Source organism: Pholcus phalangioides, unplaced genomic scaffold, assembly GCF_987345545.1.
Source record: "Pholcus phalangioides strain wild (caught in Gottingen) unplaced genomic scaffold, Ppha-v1.0 ptg000024l_1, whole genome shotgun sequence".
Lineage (NCBI taxonomy): Eukaryota > Metazoa > Arthropoda > Arachnida > Araneae > Pholcidae > Pholcus > Pholcus phalangioides.
Window position 1 is genome coordinate 8,420,060 of NW_028301616.1, and position 26,623 is coordinate 8,446,682.

General features: G+C 35.5%; 1 protein-coding gene and 1 long non-coding RNA gene across 2 annotated transcripts in view; one reads left to right on the plus strand and one right to left on the minus strand.

Moving 5' to 3' along the window:
- LOC149068689 (uncharacterized) overlaps window positions 1-26,623 on the minus strand; it is a 165,820-nt gene that overhangs the window by 92,076 nt on the left and 47,121 nt on the right. The window lies entirely within an intron of this gene.
- Window positions 17,940-25,254, plus strand: LOC149068690 (uncharacterized). The gene is made up of 3 exons (XR_016195126.1): window positions 17,940-18,421; window positions 23,529-23,631; window positions 25,105-25,254. It is a non-coding gene; the product is annotated as an uncharacterized LOC149068690 (long non-coding RNA).

Sequence of the window (26,623 nt, forward strand, 5' to 3'; positions counted from 1 at the left end):
AAATCATTGAGTGTTAAATCTGTAGAATGAGATGGCCATACCATGGGTCCATCTCATCTTATCTATCAGCCAAGGAAATCCTTCGAATTTTTTACGTATGCCGAGTTTTTTGGTTCAATGCCATCTTTGAGTAAAATTTTGAATCATTTTTAAATTTCTAAGTAAAAAAAATTTAGTTATAATAAGTATGAAAAAAAGAAAATATATCAATGAAAAGAGTATAAAAATGATAAAAATTAAGAAAAGTTTACTTCAAATTACAAATATGAAAATTATATTTGAGTTTAAACCGCACACTTTATGCCAATTGGCGGGTTTTTATCATTTTTCAAAATGTATCGTGGACTCTTACCTATATACATATATCTATCCTGTATTATAACATTTACGAAAAGCTACTACTATAAACAGCCGTTTATAGTCCCTAGTAAATTCTCAAAATTGATACACTTTGGACTGGAATGAGAGGTCTCACAATTTCTACTCATTCGAACGCTATAAATGGTTGATCCTGTAATTTGATGTGTCAGATGTTTGCAGCTTTTTGTATTCTAGAGATTTGTCGCACGAAAGTGGTTCAAATAATGTATCATCTGAATGCGCGGTCATTTAACCCGAGAGAGAGACTCGAAACTTTAGGATGGCAGTTTGTCAATTTCGCGTTTACCGCTGGACTTTCTGGAAACAACTGTTGTCTACTAGCGCGAGAGTCAATACCTCGGATGAAGTGTATACAGGAATGTTCATTACTGGTCGACATAATTCAAAAAGAAATCACTTAAATGATTCGTGGTTCTGAAAATTGCTCGTTCTCTCGGTTATAATTAAATCCTTCTTATTTTATTGTATTATCATCTGCTCACTTCAGTTTGAAGTCACTGTAAAAACTTTTAAATTTATTTTATAAATTTGAACTCCGAAAGCCTTGTAACGGGCGTTGGTGCACGCAAATTTTCTAAAAAAAACCGCATTTCGATATTTTAAATTTTCCAATACCATGAAATTTTCTGTGTCTAACTGTATTCAACTTTTTGTTTACCTGTAATAAAAATATTTTCAAAATATTTGATTTGAACATATACTGCTGGCAGACATTACACATGCTAATGCTTTTCACTAAAATGCTTTTTTCTCAACACTAAGTTTTTTTTGTTGAATAAGGAACATTTTTACGAACGGTATTCATTCAAATCTCGAAAGTTTGTGTGCCTCTCAACACCCACATACAACACTTACTTATTTCAACAACTTACTTCTCAACACTTACGTACTTGAACATGAGGAATTTTTAATAAAATTATTATTATTTTTTTTAAATTACGGCGCAAAATAGGGTAATTTTTGGTGATATTTGAAAACGTTGCATGGTGTTCAAGAAAAAATAACCAAAAATTAAAATACTAAATGCTCGTGTTAAATTGTAATAAAAATGTCCATAGTGTTTGAGAAGTAAAATTGAGTACCTAAAAAGTAAATAGAAAGTTTTAAAATGATCCTCAAAGGAAGGAGATTTTTTTCCATAGGAAAGCGTGGGAAGCCAAGATCGTGCACCACCCGTTAAAGTGATCAGTGAAAAATAACTATCCAATGCTTAACAGTGAATTGTGCACCAAAATTCATATAAAAATGTATTGTTCAATTTTTTTTACTTGAATCGTTTGTATGTTTAAATTTTTTTCCATAGCGTTTCTACAGCGCGTTTGTTCTTCTGCGTTAGGATTAACGTATTTCTAATACAATGATACAGTGGAATTTCTGTGGAAGAGTGATTTGCATAACGAGCAAAAGCTTTGAATCAATTTTGATTTAACTAACGAGCGATGATTCGCATTACAAGCAAAAGGTTTGCGTTTTACCTATTCAGTTTCACGTTGTCACAACTGAGTGTCAATGGTTTTCCTCAGTTTTACACACACTGTAGTATGTGTAAAACTGAGGGAAAAATTCACCTCTACAGTCTCTGGTCAGCCTCACTCGAAAAATGAACTCACGTGCTAGTGTGACTATTTATGATACGAAAACTAGATGTAGCATTGTAACTACTCGTGTGCGTGTACAACGTTTTTTAAATTCTGCTTGGAGGAAACAGTGGGTTGATGATTGCATAACTGAACGTGACTTTGAAGAGCCAACTCATGAACAGGAGCCAGCAGTTTTCAAAGAGATGGTGCTTCCTTGGGGAAACCATGAGACAGGAGGTGAATGAGGATGACATTCAAAAATAAGTGGAGTAATATGGCCAGGAATTGACCACAGAAACAATTTGTGGACGGTATGTCGTCGGAGGAGAACGAGGAGTCCCTCACTTCAAATGAGATTAAAGAGATGTATAGAATGTGTGGGAAGCTGGGCAAAATTTTGTAGAAAAGAACCACCCATCTGACGCTGTAGCATTGAGAGTACTCAATCTGTCCAACGACAATGCAATTTTCTCCTTTCCGAGAAATCCTAAAAAAGAGGCAAAACCCAGTCTCATTGTGTAGGTTCCTTTTCCAAGTCACACAAAAAAGAATGAGTTTGCAGACAACTGTGAGTGGTAAGTCATACAAAAACAATAGTCCTCCTCCTCTCTCTCTCTCTCGTCGTCTCATCATCATCATCACCAACCGTTTTCAATCCACTGCTGGGTGAAGGTCTCTTTTTTCCATTTTACTGTCCGATGCTTTAGCTATCCAGTTGACTCCAGCCACTTTTCTGATCTCGTCGATCCATCTTGCGTGGGGAACGCTTTCTCGGACGTTTAACGCCACGGTGGCACCAATCTAGAATACTTGTGGTCTACCAGTTGTCCTGTCTTCTTGCAATATGTCTAGCCCATTCCCATTTCAAACGTTTAATTCTTTCCATGATATCATATGCCTATGTGTGGCTTCTTATCTAAGTGATTCGTTTTCTCTCTCTTCCTGTGATGCCTAGCGTACATCAGTCATGCTCCTTTTTGTTATCTGTAGCCTATCGTCTTGTGAGTGTCCATGTTTCAGCTCTATAGGTCAGTGCTGGTAGCACACACTAGTTAAACACTTTTCTTTTCCGGCATAATGGCATGTGGCTCCTCTTCAGAATTACATGATTTTTGGCAAGAGTGCTCCATCCAATCCTGATCCTTCTGTTTCATTCATTAATGATTCCGTTGTCCATGGTATAATTTATTGTTCCAGGTATACATAGCTTTCTACTTCTATTTCTGTGTTGTTAAGTAAGATCGTCTTCAACGCAAAGGAGTTGAACATAACTTTAGTCTTTCGCGGATTCATTTTCAAACCCCCCTTTAATACTTGCCTTCGCAGTTCTTGTATCCTTTCTTCTAGTTAGTCTGGATTACTACTGATAATAGCAATGTCGTCGGCAAAACTAAAATTGTTGAGAAATTCTTTATTTTAACTCCTTTATCATCCCAATCCAGTTTCCTGAATATTTTTTCTAAAACAGCGGTAAAGCGTTTTGGTGAGATAGTATCACCCTGCCGGACACGTTTCCGAATTTTAACCCTCAACTCAACTAACGCATTAATCAACATGCTACTCCCTTGAGAAAGAAATACATCCGTCGCATCTTGTTATCAGTACCTTTCAAGCAGGTTTTTTATACGTTCATGACAAATTTATATATAAGGTTGTTCTATTTTTCTTTCCGTTATTTCATTCGTCAAAATTTCCGTGGGGTCATTACTGAGCATATTTTATTCATATCAGTTCAGTTTTTAATCATGAAAATTGCGATAAAAAATGTAATATAAATTTATTAATAATAATAAAAATTTAATAATATAAATTTAAATGTAATTTAAATTTAAAAAAAAAATCATGTATCCCTTCATTTTTTTCGAATGTGCGTCTTAATAAAACAAAAAAATTTTGGGAAAATAATTGCAGAAATTCAAAAAATTATTTAGTGAACTAATTGACGGATGGATGAAGTCATGATGTAAAAAAACCCATTGCATTTATGAGAATTTCTTTTGTTGATTTTTAAGATGCATTAATATTTGCTGTAAGTCAAAATGACACTACGATGCCAGTTACGCACAAAATTTTCACAACCCCAGTTAAGAGTTAATCTTTGCTTTTCCTTTATCCAAAAGAATAGTTGCAGTTGCTCTGTCATATATTTTTATAATGGTATTGATGTATGTCTTCTCTATCCCAATTACTTCAGGAGTCTTAACAACAGCAATTGTAAAGACAGTCAAACGCTTTCTCAAAATCAATGACGGCCATACACAATGGCAATTCGTATTCCTTGTGTCTCTCTACGAGTTCTCTGATTGTCTGGATGTGATTCATTGTACTAAATTCACTTCGAAAGCCTGCTTGTTCTTCTGGTTGGGCTTTGTCCAATATGGATTCAAGCCTATATGTCAGCACTTTGGTGAAGATTTTATAAATTACTAATAAGAGCCTGATTGGTCGATAATTCTTGATGTCCTCTTTTTCGCCTTTTTTTGTCAAGAAGGACCATCATTGCGTTATTCCAATCTTCAAGCACATCCGATTGAACAAAATAGCTAACGTACTGGCAAATTCTTCTCCTGCTTCTTTAACAATGTCTATCGAAATCCCATCTTCATGCGTTTTATAGCGTTGTAGACTTCTTTCAGCGCAGGTGCTACTTGTACAAATTGTGCTTCATTTCCTTTTCTCCTCACTCTCTTTCCTCTGTGCTGATCCCTTTTTTGTTCATGTTTGTATAGAGTATTATAAAAGTCTTCAACAATAATAATAATTTCATTTCCATCTGTTGTGATGGTTCCATATTTCCTTTTTCGTGCAAAAATATCCTTTTTTCCATCAGTTTTCGTTTTGCTGATTTTAAGGTCATATTATCTTCCAGTGCTTTCTTTACAATATTATATGATCTAGAGCAGGTTAAATTGAAAAAATTATTGTATTGTATGTTTATTTATGGCGTTATTTTACCATACGATTATCGTATTGCATTATTTATCATATCATAATTGCGTTTGCGTTGTATTATTCATTGAAGCCCGTTTTATAAGTCGATTTTATGTGAATGAATAATTTGTAGAACTAATTATCCGAGTATCTCTATTATTTCCTATGGGAAAATTTGATTCGATATACGAACCATACGATAACGAGCACGTTGGTGGAACGAATCAGGCTCGTTAACTCTGTACGACGTTACGATGAAGTTCCACTCTGTACGACATTTCAGTATTTATGGAATCCTTATAGACAGAAATTCATTCGATATTAAATAGAATGTTTATTGGAGAAAATCGAAATGGCAGAAACACAATTCCGAAAAGCGAAATTCAACAAGATCTAGAACGGAAAAGGAGCATTTCTCCAAATAAACTCGAGATGGCGAGAGAGAAAAGTCAGAAACGAAATAACCAATACACTATTTCTGCTTTTAGGGATAAACTCGGCAAAAATACATTTTTTTTGGAAAAAAGAAAGAGCAAAATATATGAAAAAAATAAAAGGTAAAAACGTTTTTACAAGATTAAACGAAATATACGGAACTCGTAGTCGCTTGTGTGAGTTCTTATGAAATCTCGGGTGTCAAAAAATAATAATATATATATATATACACATTCAGTATATGAAGAAGACGGTGGGGAGGGGGGGGGGCTTGTCTCCCTCTAAACGTGAAAATTTTCTAGTGGAATTCTAGTAGAGACAGCAGGAAAACAATTTTCACGTCTTCGGGTTTCTTAAGGGCGTAAGAAAAAGAACAAAAGGGACATTTTTTTTCAAGGGGAAAAGACACCATCTGGAGATGTTCACATCGCTTCTAAGAATATGGCCAGAAAATACAAAAAATAAGAAACGCCAAAAACGACAAAAAATAGCAGAAAGTTAGAAACGTCACAAAAAAAAACGTCACTTTACGGTTATTGTAATCCCTCGGATGCGGGGGAAAAAACCACACGGAAAAATGTTTCTTCTAGAAAATTCTAAGAAACAAGTCTTTTCTGAGAGCAATTTCTTGTATAAATTTAAATTATCATTGAAAAGACGCTTGAGACGCTTTTAATATATTTTCCCGAGATATTCTGGATTCTCTGAATGCATTCGTGAGTACGTATTTGTCAATAAAAACGTATGTACGAACTACAGATCTGTGTGTAGGGTAGAAAATTTTGTGTGTATTTGACTTTCTCTTGAAACTGAATTATAAAATATGCATTGCTGTAAAGAGGGCATGTGCTCATTATGTATGTGTGTCTGTGAGAGAGAGATTATTCTTATGAATAGATTTTTATGAACGAGTATTTTTATGAAATAAATGTTACTCTCGAAACATGTTGGAAAAGGTCTGACATTCAAATACTGAACGTCAAAATATTAAGAATGGGGTATAGTATTCATTTACATGGAGGGAAATATATGAGAGAAATTTGAATAGATTCACGTGTTCTTTGGATCATTTCTTAAAGAACTATTGTTGTTCTATGCTCGGTTCCAACTGATGTATTTGAAGCTGAATCTGAAAGATTTTTATGTACATGAACAAGACAGTGACATTGAGTGTTGGGGGTACTTTTCTCCTAAACGTGAAACTTTTCTAGGGAATGTCTAGTAGAGAGACAGCACTGAAATCAATTTTCACGTGTTCGAGTTTCTTAAGGGCCTAAGAATAAAGAAAGTGATGTTTTTCAAGACATAAAATACTATCTGCAGATGCACACATCGCTTCCAAAAATACAGCTAGAAAAATAGAAATAAATACTACGTACAATAAGAAACACAAGAAAAAAACAACAGAAAAATGAGCCAAAAAATAAATATAAAGTTAGAAACGCCACAAAGAAACGTCATTTTAAGGTTATTGTAATCCTTCGGATACAAAAGAAAAACCACACAGAAAAATGTTTCTTCTCGAAAATTCTAAGGAACAAGTCTTTTCTCAGAGCAATTTCATGTATAAATTTAAATTGTCATTGAAAAGACACTTTTAGTTTTTTTCCTATGGTAATTCGATTTCTCTCAAATACGTATATATTTTTTAAAAATATTTGAGAGCGTGCATTTGTCAATAAATATGTATAACCGAAATAAACAAATAAACAACCTCGTAGGATGGAACATTTTGTGTGTATTTGACATTCTTGTGACATTCAATTCAAAAATATTTGGTAAGAAAGCCATGGATTAGGTATGTGTCCATTTCGAGATTATTCTCACAAATCGGTTTTCGGGTATTTTTGTGACATAAATATTACTTTCCAAATCAGATGGAAAAGATCTAAAATTTAAACGCTGAATGTGAAAATGTTAAGTGTGGATATTTATAGTGTGATTTACATGAGAGGTGTATGTACGAGAAATTTGGGTAGATTCAATTATTCTGGTTTATTAAGGTATTGTTCTCACATTATACTCGGATGTAATTGATATATTTGAAGCTGAATATGAATGGTTTGAATGCTTAGTGTAGAAAAACAGGATGAAGGGAGGTGCTTGTCTTCTCCTAAACGTGTAAATTTTCTATTGAAATTCTATTATAGACAGCAGGGAAACAATTTTCATGTCTTCGGGTTTCTTAAGGTGACAAACGGGTGACAAAGGGTGAATAAAGAACAAAAGGGACATTTTTCAAGGGAAAAGACACCATCCGCACGTGTGCACATCGTTTCCAAGAATACAGCTAGAAAAATAGAAATAAATATAATAAGAAACACAAAAAATACAGAAAAGTTAGAAAAAAAAATAAGTAGAAAGTTAGAAACGTCACTAAAACGCCACTTTAAGGTTATTATAATCCCTGGATGTACGGGAAAAAAACCCCCCCACACACACATAAAAATGTTTCTTGGGGAAAAAGTCTAAGGAACAAAAGCCTTCTCTCAGAGCAATTTCTTATGTAAATTTAAATTATCATTGAAAAACACTTCTAGTATCTTTTCCGTGATGTTTTGGATTTTCTGAATATATTTGTGAGTACGTTTTTGTCAATAAAAACGTATATCCGAAATAAACATCGTCGTAGGATAGAAAATTTTGCGTGTATTTGACATTCTTGTGACATTCAATTCAAAACTATATATTGCCGTAGAATGGGTATTTATCCATTCTGTGTGAGATTATTCTTATAAATAGTTTTTCCGAGTATTTTTGTGAGATAAATGCTACTCTCGAAATAGGGTGGGAAAAAGACTAAAATATAAGGACTGAATGTCAAAATGTTAAGAGTGGATATTTATAGTGATACACATTGGAAAAAGATGTACGAGAAATTTGAATGAATTCAAGGATATTGTATCATTTCTCAACGAATATTGGTCGCTTTATGCTCGGATGTGATTGAATTGAGCCTGAATTTTAAATCTCAATATCAATGGTTTGAATGCTTATGTTAAGAATTATGTTTAGAAATGTTGAGAAAAAATGTCAAAATTAATGTACGAAATACTGGATACTCTAATAAGACGAGAATTTACAAACTGGTAGAACATTAGCATATAATGTGGATGTTCTTTAGAAATATACAGCCCGCGCGCCTCCCAGAGTTACAATGAGTAAGTAGCCTACTCACTGGTTTTTAACAGCCGGCTGATGCGAAGATATATTTTTTGGAAAGAGAGAAAATTCAACTGCACCTGCGGGGAATCGAACCCACGTCCTTTCATTTTCTGGGTGAATGCCCTAGACCACTAGAATACAGATTCCAAGGAATACCTCAATCTTTCCGTGGAGCTCGTGTGCACTGAACGGGACCATACATGGACGGTCGGACACAATTCAGGCCAAATCTCACAATTGCTGACGATGCCACCAGATGGCGACTTATCCGAGGATGACGTCACTCCCTGCTACGGACTTTAAAAATGAATAAAAACCGGAAAAATAACCGAAATAAAAAACGATTTTAGGGTTAGCATCGCATTGTCGCGGGAAAGTTTTTGACAGAAAAATGATTAAAAAGCAGCGGATAGATGGCGCTGGTACAAGCGACTTCGGTGGAATTATTCTAATGGGACGGTTATAAGAACTTCAGCTCCTAATCCACAACCAGTTCACCGTTGCAAACCGTGTATGTGAACAAGGATGCTGATTGCGAAGGATAAAGCTTTGTTGGCGAAGTTGTTATACGTGAACTAGAAATCAGTGACCATTGCCTTGCGTAAATTCCGAGTTCAGGAGAAAGTGAGGACTGGAAAAGGGCCTTTAACAACGACAGGCCTCATAAAGCTTGTTCAGCGGTTTGAGGAAACTGGAACGCTGGGAGATCGTGTAACAGAGCCGGACCAGCATGTTTAAGGAAGGCACGTTCACCGCGAATTGCAGCTGAAATGGAAGCGTCAGCGTCCGAATCAGCTGCAGGGACTAGCAGTGCTCGTGAAGCTGACAGACGCTTGCGCTTACCACCATCCTCGATACGCAATATTCTTCATGGAATCCTTGATCTGTACCCACACAGATTGCAGTCGTGCCATGAACTTTTATCAGCGGATATCATAAAGAGGGAAGCATTTGCGAAGTGGGCTTTCTCCAAAATCGAACCGAATCCCACCTGGGTCTCATGAAGCTCATTTTTCGCTTCATGGCGACGTTAATACCCATAACTGTCGCATTTGGGCGAAGTCTAATCCACGTGAGTACACGCAGAAACCATTGCATTTCCCAAAAGTGACAGTGTGTGGTATGGGTTCACAGGTTCGTTCATCATAGGACTCTTCTTCTTTGAAACGCAATGCCCAGTAAATGGGTGGAAAACGGCTACGGTGAATGCGCAGCGTTATTTCGCTTCAGCGCGAGAAGTACTTAACGCAAGTCAAAAATGATATCTCCAGATGTATATGACAAAGGTGCATCCAATATGATATCACTCCGGTTTAAATATATCTTTCCGTCTGGTACCAGGCCCGCGGCCTAATTCGTAATATATTGTTTTCCGCTATATCTTTAAAAGTACGCAATGCGCGTCAAAAACAATTTTATTGTCAGATACACATGGCGAAGGTGCATCCATTACTCCGATTTCAATATCTCTTCCCGTCTGGGCATCAGACCCACTGCCCTCATTCGTAACAAATTTCTTTCCCGCTATGTCTCGAACAGTTCACAATGAACATAAACAACACCTGCCATAGCACAAAGCCTCCGCGCGAAGCTCGTGACGTCACTGAAGTCGGCCATTTCACCTATAGTCATTGAATATACTACAAAAAAAGGTAAAGATTTTGCGTGCTAACTGACGTCTGACTCTATAGCCAATGGCTACAGGTGAAATGGACGACTTCAGTGACGTCAAAGCTTCGCGCGGAGCCTTTCTACTATGGAAGGTGTTGACATAGACGACATTGGTGTCATTTGTTAGTAATTCCAAAGACGATGATAACGACATAATTTGATTATGCCAGTACCTAACACGCGATTCAAGGCACAAAAGAAATCGTATTTGTATCAGAACTTGCTGCAGTGTCTATGACACAGCCTACCAAGCTGACACAGCGTACCAAGACAACAGCTTTACCTACCTAAATTTTTTTTTCTAATCAAAATAATATTCGGACACATCCCCACAAATATGTGGAATCAAAACGCCGAAAACGAACAATCGAAAGCAATAAAACTTAACTCCATTATGTAGAGCGCCTAAAAATACCAAAACTTAAAACATTATATTGGTAAAATGATCGTTAATGAAATGGAAATGATGTTACTTTTTTTCAGAAAGTCATATTAACAACGTTTGGAAAATCTTCGAGAGGATCTTTCTTTCTGTTATTTACCAACCCCCTCCTCTAAAATTTCAGCGTAGGTTGATTAATGGAGTTTCAGAAGAAAGTCATTATGCTAATGAACTTTTTTGTTGTTACTTTTCGGAATATGAATAAAAAAGAAGTTGCATTACTTACCTAATTAATATCTCTTATTAAAATGGTATAAAAAACGTCTTTTTTTCGAGTTCTTGTTATTTATTTAGTGATAAATAAATAAGTGCAAAGGGAAAAATTAACTTCTTATTTGGTCACCCTGTCCGAAAAAACCCAATTGGAAAGTTGTTACCCTGTCTTTTCTGAGCCAAATAAGCATCCCATATTTCTAAATGCAATATTCGTTGAAATATCCGATATAAAAAAATTGATGAAAACGAGGAAAAGAACGTCATCAACTGGCGGACAAGCTCGTAAATATGCTGTTCTTTCCTTCATTTTGAGCGATTTGGGGTCATTCAAGTATTACGTCGCCATCGATGGGGGGGGGGGGTTCCGATTTGGTGACTTTTGATGACAAGGGGGGGAGGGGTGTTGGATAATCCTTACGTCATCGACCACCCTTTATATTCTTAATTTCATTTTAGTCGGTGCACCAAAAACGAAAAAGAAAACCTTTCGATAGTTATTGGGCACCTGAACTAACATTCTACCTATTGATAAGTCCCCTACAGAGCCACTTTAGTTATTTCTAAATGTTTCACTGATCATCATTCTTCAAGTGCTCTGGAAATGATTCCGGGCCGCTTAAAGTGCTCTGAAACTGTGTCACGCATCATTCAAGTGATCCGTAATTATGCCACGAATCACTTAAGTAATCTGGAAATGTTCCGCGGGTAACTTGAGTAATGTAGAACCACACTGGGGGCCACTTAAGTGCTGTAAAACTGTGCCACATGCCGCTCAAGGGATCTCTAAATGTGCCACGGATCATTTAAGTGTTCTGCAATTGTGTCGCGGATTACTTAGGTGATCTTTGAATGTGAAAGTGATCTTTGAATGTGAAAGTGATCTTTGACGCCTTCTTCAGTGATCTGAAAATGTACCACGGGCCACTTAAATGCTATGGAATTGTGCCACGGGTCATTTAAGCGATTTGTAAATGTGCCGCTTAGTTCATTTTTACAAAATTAGGTTTGGGGGCAAGCCCACATCAGATAACCTTCAGGGCCATATTTGGTCTGCGGGTCAACGGTTTACCATATATGGCTTAAAGGGTGGGTCGCAATGAATTAATAAAGAGAAATTTTGAGTTCTTATTCTTCAAATAGCATTGAAATTAACAGAAATTGATTATAATAGCATATCATATGTTCTTTCGAAATTTTAATTTAAAAAAAAAAATTTTTTTTTTTACATTAAAATTTTTTTTTTCGTCTGGGGGGGGGGCGGGAGGTGCACGAACCCCCTATGCCCCCTCCCGCTTACGTTTCGTTTCTGATCCCGCCAATATGCGTTAGGAGGTGGGGGCAGTGATGACGAAATTTTAATGGCAGGGGGGGGGGGGTTAGTGTTTTGCTGATTTTTGCTGACAAGGGGGAGGGAAAGGGGTCAAAAATGGCTAAACATTTGCTTACGGAATACTTGAACGGCCCCTTTTCGAATTTCAATATACTGTATCTGCGAATAGTACAACGACCACCAACTGCCAATGACGAAACCAGCCCAGTATTGTATAGTGTGTTTTGAAATACAAGCACAAAAGAGTATTCCAGACTACTGTAAAGAAAGAGCTCTAACTCGCACCAATTTGCAAAGAGCTCCAAAAGTCGTGCCGATAACCGACCAGCACCAAAGCCCCTTACATGTCTACTACAGTCTAGCCTAGAAATAACGAAATTACGCGGAACATGAAACACACTCGTAATATCAAACATTCGTTATAAGTGATACATGATAAATACCCGGAGAAATACACTTTAAGTGGCGCTTCTCAAGTTATGGTCCACAGACTCGAGAATTTAATTACAATTAAAATTAGAACTATGCACGCGCGCCATTAATATTAACAATATCCACATGGGTTTGAATGGAATATCAAATCAATTGTTATCAAAGTGTGTTTCGCAAACTTATGTCAGGAGCAAGGTGTCGATATGTTGGTTATATGTTGGTTCTCTCCCAAGTTGATTACAAGATTATCTAGTAATTACATTTATATTTCTGCAGAAATGCAATCAGTCTACGATTTTGATTAACAATTTCCACTGCGATACCCGATTATGCCGATGGGATTTCAGATTTTCTACTGCTAAAGTAGCAGATCTACTCATTGTAGATGTGTCTTTTTGCGACATGAATAAAGGGATGACGATTTCCTCTAAATGAGGACGCACACCATAGCGGCTTGAAGTACATGGTATTGTTAAATGAATGATTGTTGAAGCCACTAATCAATTTACTTTTGTTGCCTTTGTCGGAAGCAGCTTTAAGTTACTTGTTATTTAATATAATTTCCGGACACATCCATCCTTCGGGTACACTTCGATATCTATCTGAGTGATGTGAAGTGGGGGTATGCCCGGTCCTTCAGTGTTCAATGTCGATGTTGGTGCGTGTCTATTCAGTGCTCTGAAGTGGTTATTTATATGAGTATTCTGGGGAGCCGTAGATAAACATTGGCCGAAGCAAGGGAGCTATGGGTGGGCGAAAGTTAAAGAATCACTACTTTAAATGCTTTGTCGAATTGTTAGAGACGTTTGAATGGTCCCGAGAGTTAAAAAAAACTGAGAAACGTGACGTAAACGAAACTGTGATTCGACAGATCCCTCATATTTCGAGTGGTTCTGAGAGTCAACAGAGCCCAGCACTATCTGTAGATAGAGATCGCTATCTAGCTGTGGATGGAGGCTAACAGAACATACTAATAGGCTTTCTCCAAATAGTGCGGTAGTACTTCGCAATTGGATATGGTTCCTGAAAGAGAACTTCTGATTCCATAGAGAAAATAATCCGATTGAAAATTCATTCTTGCTAAAAACTTCGTCATACCAGATACTCATAATGTCAATATGGAATATGGCAATTCATTATAAGCGATATTTCCAGCACTATTTGGTATTGCAAGTTCACTTTGACGAAAAAAAACTAACTCATATGGATCGATACACTTCATTATGTTTAGAAATATCGCATTATACATTATATTGTATTGTGTTTTTGAATGAATTTTTGATTGAATAAAGTTTGTGACTGAAAAAAAAAGCGTTATGACCGATATTTCGTAATAACTTATTTCGTTATAAGCGGACTCGAATTTACGTCTATCTAGGTTGCTTTACCAGTATCCACTCATGAATGCTTTGTCCGCATTACCCTACTATGAAACAGAACTCCAAGGACAAAAGTTATTGTAAATTGTATAAACTGCGTTAGACGAGAGAGTTTTGGGAAATCAGGGAAAGAAAACAGCAATTAAAATCCGGTGAATACTTAAATTTGAAAAAGAAAGAACTTCATATCGACATAAAATGACAACGAAACATTTTTCCTTCGTCTTAAACAGCAATCTTAAACACATACGTGTTTCTCATCGTCGTGACGGAGGTTAATTAATTACATTTACTGCGTCACATCGATATGAACGCTGATATCGCGTTATAATGAAAGGCGCTAAGTTATCATTTTTAGCTTCTTTCGCTTTTTCTGCTTTTTTTCTTCGTTGTGCGTATTTTTGTTTGAGAGAGACTTTTCCCCGCCCGACATTAAATCTATAATTAATGTCTAGTTTGATGAGATAAAGTTTAATTCCGAAAATACTTGCGAGAGGGAAAGATCCTTTTCGCGCAAGTTAATTGCTAGTTTTGACGATGACCGAGATCGCTTTTCTTCTCCGTGAAACCATTTTCTATCGCAGGATGGATATTTAGACCAGTCTTGACACACAGCAGCCTTTTTCCTCTGACCTAACATTCTAGATTGTTTTTAGATATTTATTGAGGTATCCGACTACGTTCGAGAGCACTTTTCTATAAAATGGAACTGGAGAATTCATGTAATATTCGAAATTCAATTGTAAAAATATTTGTTAATGAAATGTTTTGTAATTTTTGCAGTAATTCAGATAATCATGTTGCAGGTTATGAACCAAAATTTAAAGGATTTCATGATATGCTCATAAGTTTCACCCAAATACGTTAATGTACGTGTGAATTTTTTGAAATTCCATCCTACATTTAGTCTATAAAACACTGTAATTCAAAAAAATATATGTGATAGACCTTAAATTTTCGTTCATAACCTAAAAAATATATAGCAAAATATCATATTAAAATTTAGTAATGATATAATGAATATATTTTTTTAGAAATCATGTCACAAACTCAAGTAAAATGTCAAAAATATCTTCGTATAAAACACGTTTAAAATTTTTATTAACGTATTACTTGTATGTAAAAACGCAACACTAAAGTGGGCGTAGTTTCGGTTCTAAGCATCATATAAACAAAACAAGGTCTGTTTTGGAACCACAAAAAATAGGGTTTTCATAAAAAATGAAAATCGATATTTTCTTCTATAATTACGCTTTTAACGTAGTCGGGTACCTTAAATGGCATGAAAAAAAGCAGTCTTATGCAGGGCGTTTCAGATCTTTAGCGTTAAAATGAGATTAGTGATATCTAGAGATATGTAAATTCCGCAAAAAAAAATTGAAATTTCAGAATTTTCTTTTTAAATCAGAAATTTCGCATTATTTACACAAAAAATCAGATGTATCGCAATTATTCACAAGAAACATTCAGATCAGAAATTTCGCATTTATTCGTAATAACGAATTCCAAATGAAAAATTTGCATTCGTTCCCAAAAAAAAACCTCTCGAATATAAATACAATATAGTTAACATAAAAAATTTTGCATTTAAAAAACCGGCCGTGTTACTGGAAAGTGTTAAGGTACTTAGTTGAAATCATAACATTGCGGTAATCTCTACTTTCTCGAAATTTAGTTGTATTTTTCAAATGCTTTTTCTACGCATCTTTTTCCGAAATTCCAAAAAGTATATATTTTTACCTCTGTTATAACATACCCTGCTTAAAACATGCACTGTCAATAAAAAAAGATGGTCTTAACCAAGAAAATACTCCGGATATAATATACTGCAAACAAACCCTAGAAAAATGTAGTCAAAAACAATCTTTTACGCAAAACATTCATTGTATGCGGATGATATCTTGACGTTTTTTTCACAAAAAGACCTAATTTTTTTCAATAAACGAGAAATTACTGGCTGGAATAGTTACATTTCTCGTGAACAGATGATATATTACGATTAATAAACTTTTGCGTCATCTTCCGGTGATAAATGTAACTATTTTGGCAATAAAAGTTTTTGAAATTTAATAAAATCCTGTCTTTCTATGCAAAACTGTATTATCTGTGCTTCCGAAATTATTGAATTTTTACTTGATTTTATTATTTTATGATCTTTCTAATTGTGATGAAAAAACAATTGTTGCAAATCAACGCACAGTCACTGTTGAAAAGCTATGCTAATTCAACAACTGTAGTTAGTATTGATTGGTGACGTGGATATAAAATACATAAACATCAGTGGGTTATTTTTTCTGAATTTTTAAATAGTACACTACTGACAACTTCAGAGGGAAAAACCATTACCATAAACTTGCTAACATTTCCAAAAATGCCGGCTTGTTGTTGTGTATCTCTTGCGTTTTCTAATAAATTTCCACAACTTTTCAGATTTCAATCAAAAAACTATATTCATGCTTATATTATTTCAATTATGTGCTGCATAAGCTTATTTTGTCCACGACAATCTCAATAATGCACATATGTTGCTATTACGTAAGCTAATTTCAACATCTCCCTTATAACATATACTTCTCGAATCACCTAGGGGTTATGTTATAAACCGAACTCCGCTGTATTTACATCTAACACAATGTCAGAGGGGAAAGAAATAATGCTTGGCTTTCCCTTACAAAGCACACACACAAGTAGTGAGCAAAATTTTTTGTCACTTTTTCCACTTCAAAAAGTATAAATTACCTGGATTTCGCGAACAAGTGTAGTTAAGAAACCAAATGTCAGCATTTATTCGTAAAAATTAGCATATTTCGAATTGTTTCCAGTGATTTCATAAATACGGAATTTACATATCCCTAGTGATAGCTCATACAGTCAAACAAACGTTGAATGGGCGTTTGTCGCTACCAGTGGAACAACTACGGTCCGGAATTGCTTTTAGAGCACAGTTGACACGCAACCTCTGCACTCACATAGCGAAACATCTAACACTTGACATGGGATATGATTTAATTAAATTATTATATGATAATAATTACCTTTAATACATATCAACTTTTATACACATAATATTTTTATCGAATAAAAGATTTAAAATTAATAGCAAATATGTTTTCAAATAAAGAGTGAAAAACTTAGACTTGAGAGTAGGGACTACTATGCAATTATGTAAGTTGTCTTCAGTAGAGAAATTAATTATTTTATTTTTTTGTTAAAGAGACCATAGATGAAGCTAGCTTAAGCAATGGGAATTAGAAATTAAAAGAATTGTCGGTGAATACGGCCACTATTCCCTACCCCCCCCCCCATAGACACATAATGCCATAAGAGTGAAAGAAGTGACGGCTTTTACCCCCCCCCCCGTAACTTCCTGTGAATTAAAGGAAGAAATTTCACTCACGCTTCATAAAGTGAATGAGGTTTCCATATTTTTTGGTTGTTTCTTTTTTTGAGGAGGATTTGTGTACGTATCTCCCGAATAACTGGGTTGTAAGCGCCGGTTTTATTATAAATATTACTTGTCTTGATATTTACTGCAGCCTCGTCTCATTTCGACGGTAGAGTTCTGGAACTCATATACCCGAATGCCTTTTGGAAATATTATTTAGATTAATCTCAGTAACCCTTGAGAACACCTTTCCGACAACATATACACGTTAGGGCCACAGATATACGTACAACCCATTCTTGCATATACCGATTCGTTAGAAATTTCGCTGGGAAATGTCTACGAGGTGCGTGTAGGGTTGAGTGGTAGTAGTTCCAGTTGCAGCAGAGAGCACATGATATAGTGACGGGGAAGTACCTGTTCTCGGAGGCGGGGCTGAAAGTGACAAACATCAATTTTCATGGACAGTCTAGCTCTTGATCGAATCGGCAATAGGTTATCTGAATATGCGACCGGTATCTTGAAACTGTCTCCACAAATTACAGACCATACTAGGTCTTATATTGAAACCTCTCTTGCAACATAAGCTTCCCCAGTAGCACAACGGTATCGGCATGCGTCGGATCGACGTCGATGCGACGCCGGTTCGTCGAGTGGATACCGAGCGTCGAAAGAGGTCGGAAATTTCTACGTGTCCGATACCGAACGGTATAGTAAAAATGTATTCAGTCGGTAAACGCCAAAATACCTTCATTTTTTTCTCTAAAATAGTTTTACTCTCACTTTTACAGCATTTCGTTTCGAAGGAGAATATCTTAAACGATAATTTGTTTCTTTTGAAATAATCTAAATTTTTCGCCCATCATAACGTCGCACTTGCCATTTATAACGACCGACAACGACAAAGAACGGTATAGGACACTACGCGTTTCTCCCCTCCCGTCTTCCCTGTCAGTAAGCATCAACAAAGCCGGCCATTTTGAAAGCACGGCGTTAGTTACAATCTGCGAAGGCCGGCGATTTTATTGTTTATTAACGAAACAGTTGACGCCGAAGACAGCGTTTAGAGAAAAGGTAAGCATTATTTCACTATTGCTATCGAACTGTATGATAAATTTTCCAACTATTAGATATTGTCAATGTTTATTTATTTTATTTTTTACCGTCGTGTTTGATAAATCCGTTCCCTCCTGCTAGGCTGTGATCTTTGGCGGGCCCTTAGATCAGGTTAACATGGGCCCCCTGTAGTGAATTTACAATGTAAAAAAATAAATAAGGGTTGTCACGGCACTCTATCTTGAGCCGTACGTGCCGTAACCTTGGAGCTGAGGCTATTTGAGCTCCTATGGCCCACATCAGGGGCGTAGCCATAAATTTCGTTCGGGGGGAGGGAACCAAAGTGATAGAATAATAGATTTGGCCATCTTTTTCCCTTATATTCGATCATTTTCTCACATTTCGGGGGGGGGGGGACCAGACCCCCAAGTCCCCCCCCCGCGCTACGCCCTTGGCCCATATCCAGGGGTAGGGCGCTTAGACTAAGATCTGGGGCCCTTCTGTATTCATAGCATGGAAAAATCAAAAATGATGGTATTTTCCCCGGGGGGGGGGCCTGTCAGCCCCACCCTTGTGATGAGCCATGTTGAGCGCTCCCTATAAATTTTGTGCTGAGCCCCCAACCCATATTCACGAATATACACAATACCACACACCATTCCTCCTGCCTATGGGACGATTAGGGATTTTCAGCCCCCTCAATATTTTTTTCTTGTCAATAATTTTCATGTCAAACTGAATGATCATGGGCAAGGCAAGGTCGTAGCATTCCGTCTTGGGGTCCCTGTTAAAAGGTTGCAAAATAAGTAAACATATTTTTTGTGAGGCTCCATTTGGCTCGATGCCCCAGCCTATTTACAGGCCCGATTTTTCGCCATTTTGTATCCTAAGCCTCGCCCGTGGGCTATCAGGGCAGGGGTTTTTATATTCTCTGAAGTAAATTTTTGTATAATATTATGTGTATTTTATATGAATTATATTTTTATGTAGAAATTAAAGTTATTGAATTTTGTCATGACAGAATTCAATCATCATGCCCCCCTTTTCCCTGAATGCAAGGGGGCATGCTTAAAATTGTTTAAAGTATGCACGTAATAAATCAAATATGAACATGTAAATTTATTTGAAATCTATAGTATATACTTATTTGAAATTTTACATGCTATGAGTTAAACTTGACTGAAACTTCAACACAATGTGATAATTGGCTATATAAAAATATCGCTCTTTGGTCTTGGCACACTATTCTATACAGTGTTAAAATATTTCATCAATAACAATGCAACTCCTTTTGTCTCTGGCCACATTCCTTACTCTCTAGGTCACTCTCATGCTTGCACACTCTATGTTGTTCTTTTTTTTTGCCTCACAGCCTAGTTCATTGCTCTTTAAGCCAATCCCATGCTTATACACACTAACAAACCTGACCCCCAGCCAATGATTTGGCTGTAGTTAGCATGTTTACAAATCACATATCGCTCTCTGTAATTGTATCTTTACCCAAAACATTATAAAAACTATTCCATCACTCAAAATCAGACATTGTATCAACAACCTTGGGGTTAAAAAATTTTTTTTATCATGAAATGGTTCCAACTTTCCCAAAAACTAATGTAATTGCAAAGAAGCCAGAGCCACATTTTTGTTCGATAAATTCAAGATCCTTATTTCTCTCTTCTTTTGTGGCATTAATTCCCTATTAGAAGTTAACACTGACGAGCTTATAATAAATGCATAAAAGTGTGCATCTGTTAATTATTTTTCATATATATTTTTATATTCTGATGACAAAACCTTTTGTATTGTTTGATGTTGATGCTTCTTTTATCTTCAATTGCAGCTTTTTCCATGCCAATACACATTCAGCTATGGAACAGTTGTGTGTGTGTTCCTTTGTACAAAATAGTTAATTAATTGGCTATTGGTTTCAGAATTGCAATTATGTCCTTGACATTTCTTTTTTAATAAATATTTAAGATTTCACTAGAGATGTTACTATCTGAGATCTGTGGTCTTCACAAACTTTGGTAACAACTGACGAATTTTTAACATAAGATTCAAGAGAATCACAATAAGTATTCCATCATACCTCTGCAGGAAGACCAATGCACTTCCACCTTACACATGATACCATGCTTTTGGGAGATGATTGCGGAAGTATCTAAATATACTTGTAACATGCTTTGTTACATCAGTTTTAACCAAATCTTCGACTAACAAGTTTAAAATGTGGGCACTGTAGCAATATGTAAGTCCCGAAAAGCCAAGCTTTTCATCCAGGGTCTTTCTGGATGAAACCATATTCATATGTTACATATGAAGTTTTCTTCTGTTAACTTCACTGAACTAAAAACCACATTTGCTAAATAATTTCCAGCATGTGATAAGTCAGATGTGTCAATAGTATCAACATAGATGGCTTTACCACACCATTTGATAACACACAGAATTTATTCATTATCCATCCATTCATCGCCATGCAATTTTTGATTTTCTAAGTCAACTTATAATATACATTATAATATAAAAATATTTGAAAATATAATTAAATTAATTGATATTTAAAATAATCTAATTACAATTTAAATCACTTTAGAGCTGCATAAATAATTTTATTCAATTACAACAGATAATTTTTCACATCTGAAAAAAATTGATTTAAATCATGATTTAAACTGCTGATTTAAATCACTACAACCCTGATCATTTTGTCACACACTCACCCGATTTCTTGCTCTCTCCAGGTCACTCCCATATTCACACCCTCTAAATCACTTTTTGTTACTCCTATGCTTGCACACACTGTTACTCATACAAATACAAATACAAATAAATACAAATACAACGCCACAACAGGCAAAATGCCCAACGAGGTGGCTGATAAAAAGATGCCCATAAAAATATGGTTGTCATATGTTTCAAAAATACAGCAACCCAATTAAAAATGCAATTAACACAAATTACAAACAATATATACACATGATAAAATATTATACAATGCCCATAAAGAATACTTATGGTTGTCTTATTCTAAGAATGGATAGCTTCTCGATTTACCCCAACATGTTTATCGTATTTCTTTTTAAACGTGTCAATTGTGTTACAATTTACTACCTCCGGGGGTAAGCTATTCCATTTATTAACAACCCTATTGGAGAAAAATTCCCTGCGACACCATAACCTTGCATTGTCCCTCACCAATCGATACTGGTGTCCCCTTGTAAAAGCAGTCGATTGGCGGTGTACTAAAAGTTCATGGTCCATCCTATCCATCCCATTGAAAATTTTGAACACTTCGATCATATCTCCTCGACACCTGCGTTCATCCAATGTAAACATATTCAAAAAATGAAGTCTTTCTTCATAACTCAAGCCCTGTGTGCCAATAAGGACACGCGTAGCTCTTCTCTGCACCCCTTCAACCAAGTCTATGTCCCTCTGTAGGTATGGTCTCCAAAACCTTACAGCATACTCTAGTCCAGGGCGAACTAAGCCTCGAAAAAGCGGAAGAATGACTTTAGGAGAACGCGAAGAGACCTTTTTGAAAATGAGACCAAGCATTCTATTCGCTTTTTTGACAACCGCTGAACAATGTTCAGAAAACTTAAGTCGCTCGTCAATGAGAATTCCCAAATCGGTGACTCTAGTTGCATCCGGGATAGTGACACCATTCAACTCGTAAGAGAACCGTGGGTTGTTCGAACCAAAATGAGCGACCATGCACTTATCTACGCTAAACGTCATGCTCCATTCATTTGCCCATGCTGCAATCTTGTTTAAGTTGGTCTGGAGCAACTCCCTATCGCTTTCATTCCCGATTACCCCCATTAGCTTCACATCATCTGCGAATTTGCTAGTAATTCCATCGATACCCTGATCGAGTTTGTCGATAAAAAGTGAAAAAAGTATGGGGCCAAGGACACTTCCCTGAGGAACTCCACTTGTGACGTCTGTCCAACCAGAGAATTCCCCGTTCACCATAACTCGTTGCGACTTATCTCTTAACCACGATTCTATCCAATTCAGCAAGTTGCCCCCTATTCCAATCTCGTGTAAACGCTTCAAGAGTTTGCCATGTTGGACCCGATCGAATGCCTTCTGGAAATCAAGGTAAACAACGTAGACATTTTTGCTCTTACCCAAAGCCTTAGTCACGTAATCATAGAAGCAAAGGAGGTTAGTTACACATGACTTCCCCTTCCTGAACCCATGCTGATTATCCGACAATACATTATTCTCGTCTATCCACTTCACAAACTGCCTTTTGATGATAATTTCCAAAATTTTCGAGAGGGAGCTCGTCAAACTCACTGGACGATAATTAGACACCACTTCTCTACTACCCTTCTTAAATATCGGAACAACGTTAGCCAGTTTCCAATCTCTCGGGACGATACCCTCAGCAACACTACTCCTGTATATCTGTGCGACTGGCCCCAACAATTCATTAGCACCTTCCCTGAGAACCCTGGGATAGATATCATCTGGTCCTGGTGCTTTGCTTGCACATACATTTCTTAGAAGATTTAGGACCTCCACGTCTTCCACTTGAATATCGTTGAGCGTTTTATTACCCCATGCAACACTCATGTACTTGCACATTCTTTTTGCTGCATAGTGACTTAGTTCCATGATCTCTTGGTAGAATGGGAAGGTTGAATGACATGACCAGTTGACTACTTGACCAGTCATTCCTTAAATTTGCAGCCCCTTTGAAATTTTCGCCTTGAGCTATAGCCCACTTAGCCTCTTTGTGAACACGCCATTTGGGGGTACCTTACCAGATTCCTGTCTGGGGGGCCATCTTCAAGTTGTAAAGAGGGGGGCATGCCTACTTGGTGATGTTGAAAATATTTATTAGCCCATTAACTTATATATAGATCATGGGGCCTCTGATATACTAATCTGGACCCATAATCGCTCAGAGCAGGATTTTTTATGTGGTTCTGTGTAGTATATTTCTAATGTAAGTGAACAGTGATTACATTCTTTTTCAGCTCCCCTTTCCACTCTATATGCAAGGGGCTATGATTAAAATTTTTCAAAGTATGTTCGTGAAATATTAATAAGCAAATGTATACTTTGAAATTTTTATACCACATGTACCTATTTGGAATTTTTCTAGGAGTTAAACATGACACAATGAAACTGCGATAAAATGATAATTCCCTATATAATGATACCATGCTGTCGTCTCGCACTATTCCACCAATAAATCATGTGCAACGGTAAATATTTTTCTTTTTCTTTAAATACCATTAAATTGGAATTTTACCTTTTATGATATTTTATTATTTCAAATAAAAGTTGTATCAGAAAAAAAGAAAATCAACATGCGTTCTAATTTGTTGGAAACTGATGTTCAACTGCCATGGGGGCAAATGTGGTTAAAATGGTAAACTTGTATAATACAACCTTGAAAAAGTTAGTGAAAATTAATTATCAAATATTTTTAGTATAGACAATTCCTACAATAATGATGGTAATTTTGTATAATTTGTAATATAATTTAGATGTACAGTATATATGAAGTTAATGCATTAAATGATTATTCTCTGAGTGTGATTGTGCAGCTGATTGCTATACAGGGTTGTCATGAAGGAAATATTGCTGAGTTGGAATATCCCTCATATCATATACATGGCTTTGCTACGTTGAAATAATCTGTTTTTACAGTTCATAAAACCTTGACATGAAAAGTCCAAGCATAGGTCTCCATACACAACTAAAAAAAATAAAAATAATTTGAATTCTACACAAAATGTTTTCAAAGTGGTGCATTTGTTTGTAGTTTATGTGTACAATTGCAGACTATTTATATAACTTGCAATAAAATAAGGAGTAAAATCAAATTTCAGGATACAATGTAAAGAATATTCATAAGTACAGTATAAATGTGTTGTTTTTTAAATTACAGTTTTTCCTGCTGCAACTGTGCTTAGGTTTTTGAAAATGTGATTGTGGAGACTTGAGCAAAAATTAGTGGAGCTTCTGCATTAATTTTCATTTCAAAAACCATGTTTTGAACAATTTAGAGTGAAAATTAATTATCAATATTTTTAGTATAGACAATTCATACAACCTGAAAATTAGTTTATCAAATGAACAAAACAATGCTTTAAATCTTGACTTCTACAAAAGATCAAGATTTAAAGCAAGATCTGAGTATATTCTTGTATATGCACACACACATAGTTTGTAATTTTTTTACTACATTTTGTATTATTTTCATTCTATAAAACTGAATTTGTTCGGCTAAGAGTTATCCAGTAAATTTCAGTCACTGTTTAGAAAGTCCAAATCAATCCAGAAATCAGATTTTTTTAACGTGAAGCTCAAGATGAACACCCGCTGATGCAAAACATTCCCAACATCCAGTGCAAATGTATCATGAGCTATTATTTTTTGTGGTATTCGTGTGATTGGTCTGAGAGATTATTTTGATGTTAGAGCATATGAATTTTTCACACCATAAAGTTATCAAAGATATTGGTGGGACACCAGCTCAACATTTAAATATATACCTATTTAAAATTATCATGATTTCGTGAAATATTGTTTGGGGGGGGGGGGGGCTTGAGCCAGTGAAAAGTTGCACCTGCGAATCATACTCATAAAATATATTTCTCTAATGTAGGCTACTATCAAAATATTCTCAATATTCAATAAATTAAAAGAAATGTATTTTCAATGTTTTATAGGTTTTGTCTGAAACATAAGATTGCTGAAATTTTTTGCTGGCATGAAGCACCCTGTTCCATGTGTAATAAAAAGTTTGCAGCTGTGTTAAAAAAATTTATCAATATTTGAAAATATCTCTTTAAGAACTTGTATATGGAGCAATATTAAATCATGTCTAATAATTCTATTTGTGCTCGCTTTATCTTTGCTCTCTTCATTTAATCCCCAGAAAACTAGAACCAGTTTTATTTGAACAGGTCATATAAAATGCATTTAAAATTATTGGTGGTGTGTTCAAATGGCCTGAATTTCTAGAATCCTGTACGTATATAGTGTGAGGTAAGTACGCCAGTAATAGGCTTCCTTTTTCAAGTTTTAAAAAATATATATCAAAAGTTATGAGAAAACTCTGTAGCTTTTTTTACCAGATACCAAGCTATATTCTTTCATTTGCCGTTCGGTGTCCAAGCTGGTTTTGAAAAAAAAAACTAGGTGGAAAAGGATGCCAATAATCAGTCAAAGCAAGACATTTCATTTTGCACTAAGAGTAATAATTTCATATTCTAAATACAAAATTGATTGTGCTTTAAAGACGTTTAACAAATTGCACATGAAGTTGAAAGGGTGGCCTACTCTAGGGTCAATCATTTTCACATTATTCAAATTGTATGACATGTGACATTGTAATCAGGCCTACCAATCTTGCTGAAGTGATACCCTCCTCTGTGAACAATCTTAAATACATTTTGCTTTCAAACATATATCTTTTAAGAGAATTCTTTTCTATCTACATACAGATATTAAGACAAAAAAAAAGAATGAGACTAAATTCCTGCAGAAGCAACTTCTCGAATGCTTAAATATAAAAAAAATGAAGCTTAGAGAAAACAGAAAAAGCAAGAATTGGAAAAGAAAAGAATAAATAAAACTCAAAATAAAAATAAAATAAATAATAAAAATTAAAAAAATAAAAGCTCTCTCAAAAATACATATAACTACATGCCTGTTTCAAGAAATAAAAGAAACATAATTGCTCAAGGTTTTTGAGTTTGACAGGAAATAGGCGTTTTGTTCATGTACAAAATTATGTGTCTACATAATACGTCCAGATATTATTGCATTATTTCCCACAGTTGAAATCGAAAGAGCAGTACCTTGTTTATTCTGTGGATAAAAAATATCACCTGTGAAAGAATACAAGAAAGTCAAATTTTCATTTTAAATTATACCAGAGACCTATTCCACTTATAATATTTTTCAGTGATGTTTCTTTTTACAATTTTGTCAAGCCTATTGCATATTTTTCATTGTTTTCATTCAATATCTGGGTGGCCATTTACTGCTATATGGACTGTAAATATTTTATTTATATAATTCTTAGCAGTCAAAATTTGATCTAATAACAATAACATGAGTTTGAATTATAATAAATTATTATACAAATAATTATTTCAAATATTAAAAATAACATTAAATATTTTGAACTGGCTCACTATTGTTACACTTACTTTTTGTAGCAGTAAGTTCTATTTTTTACGT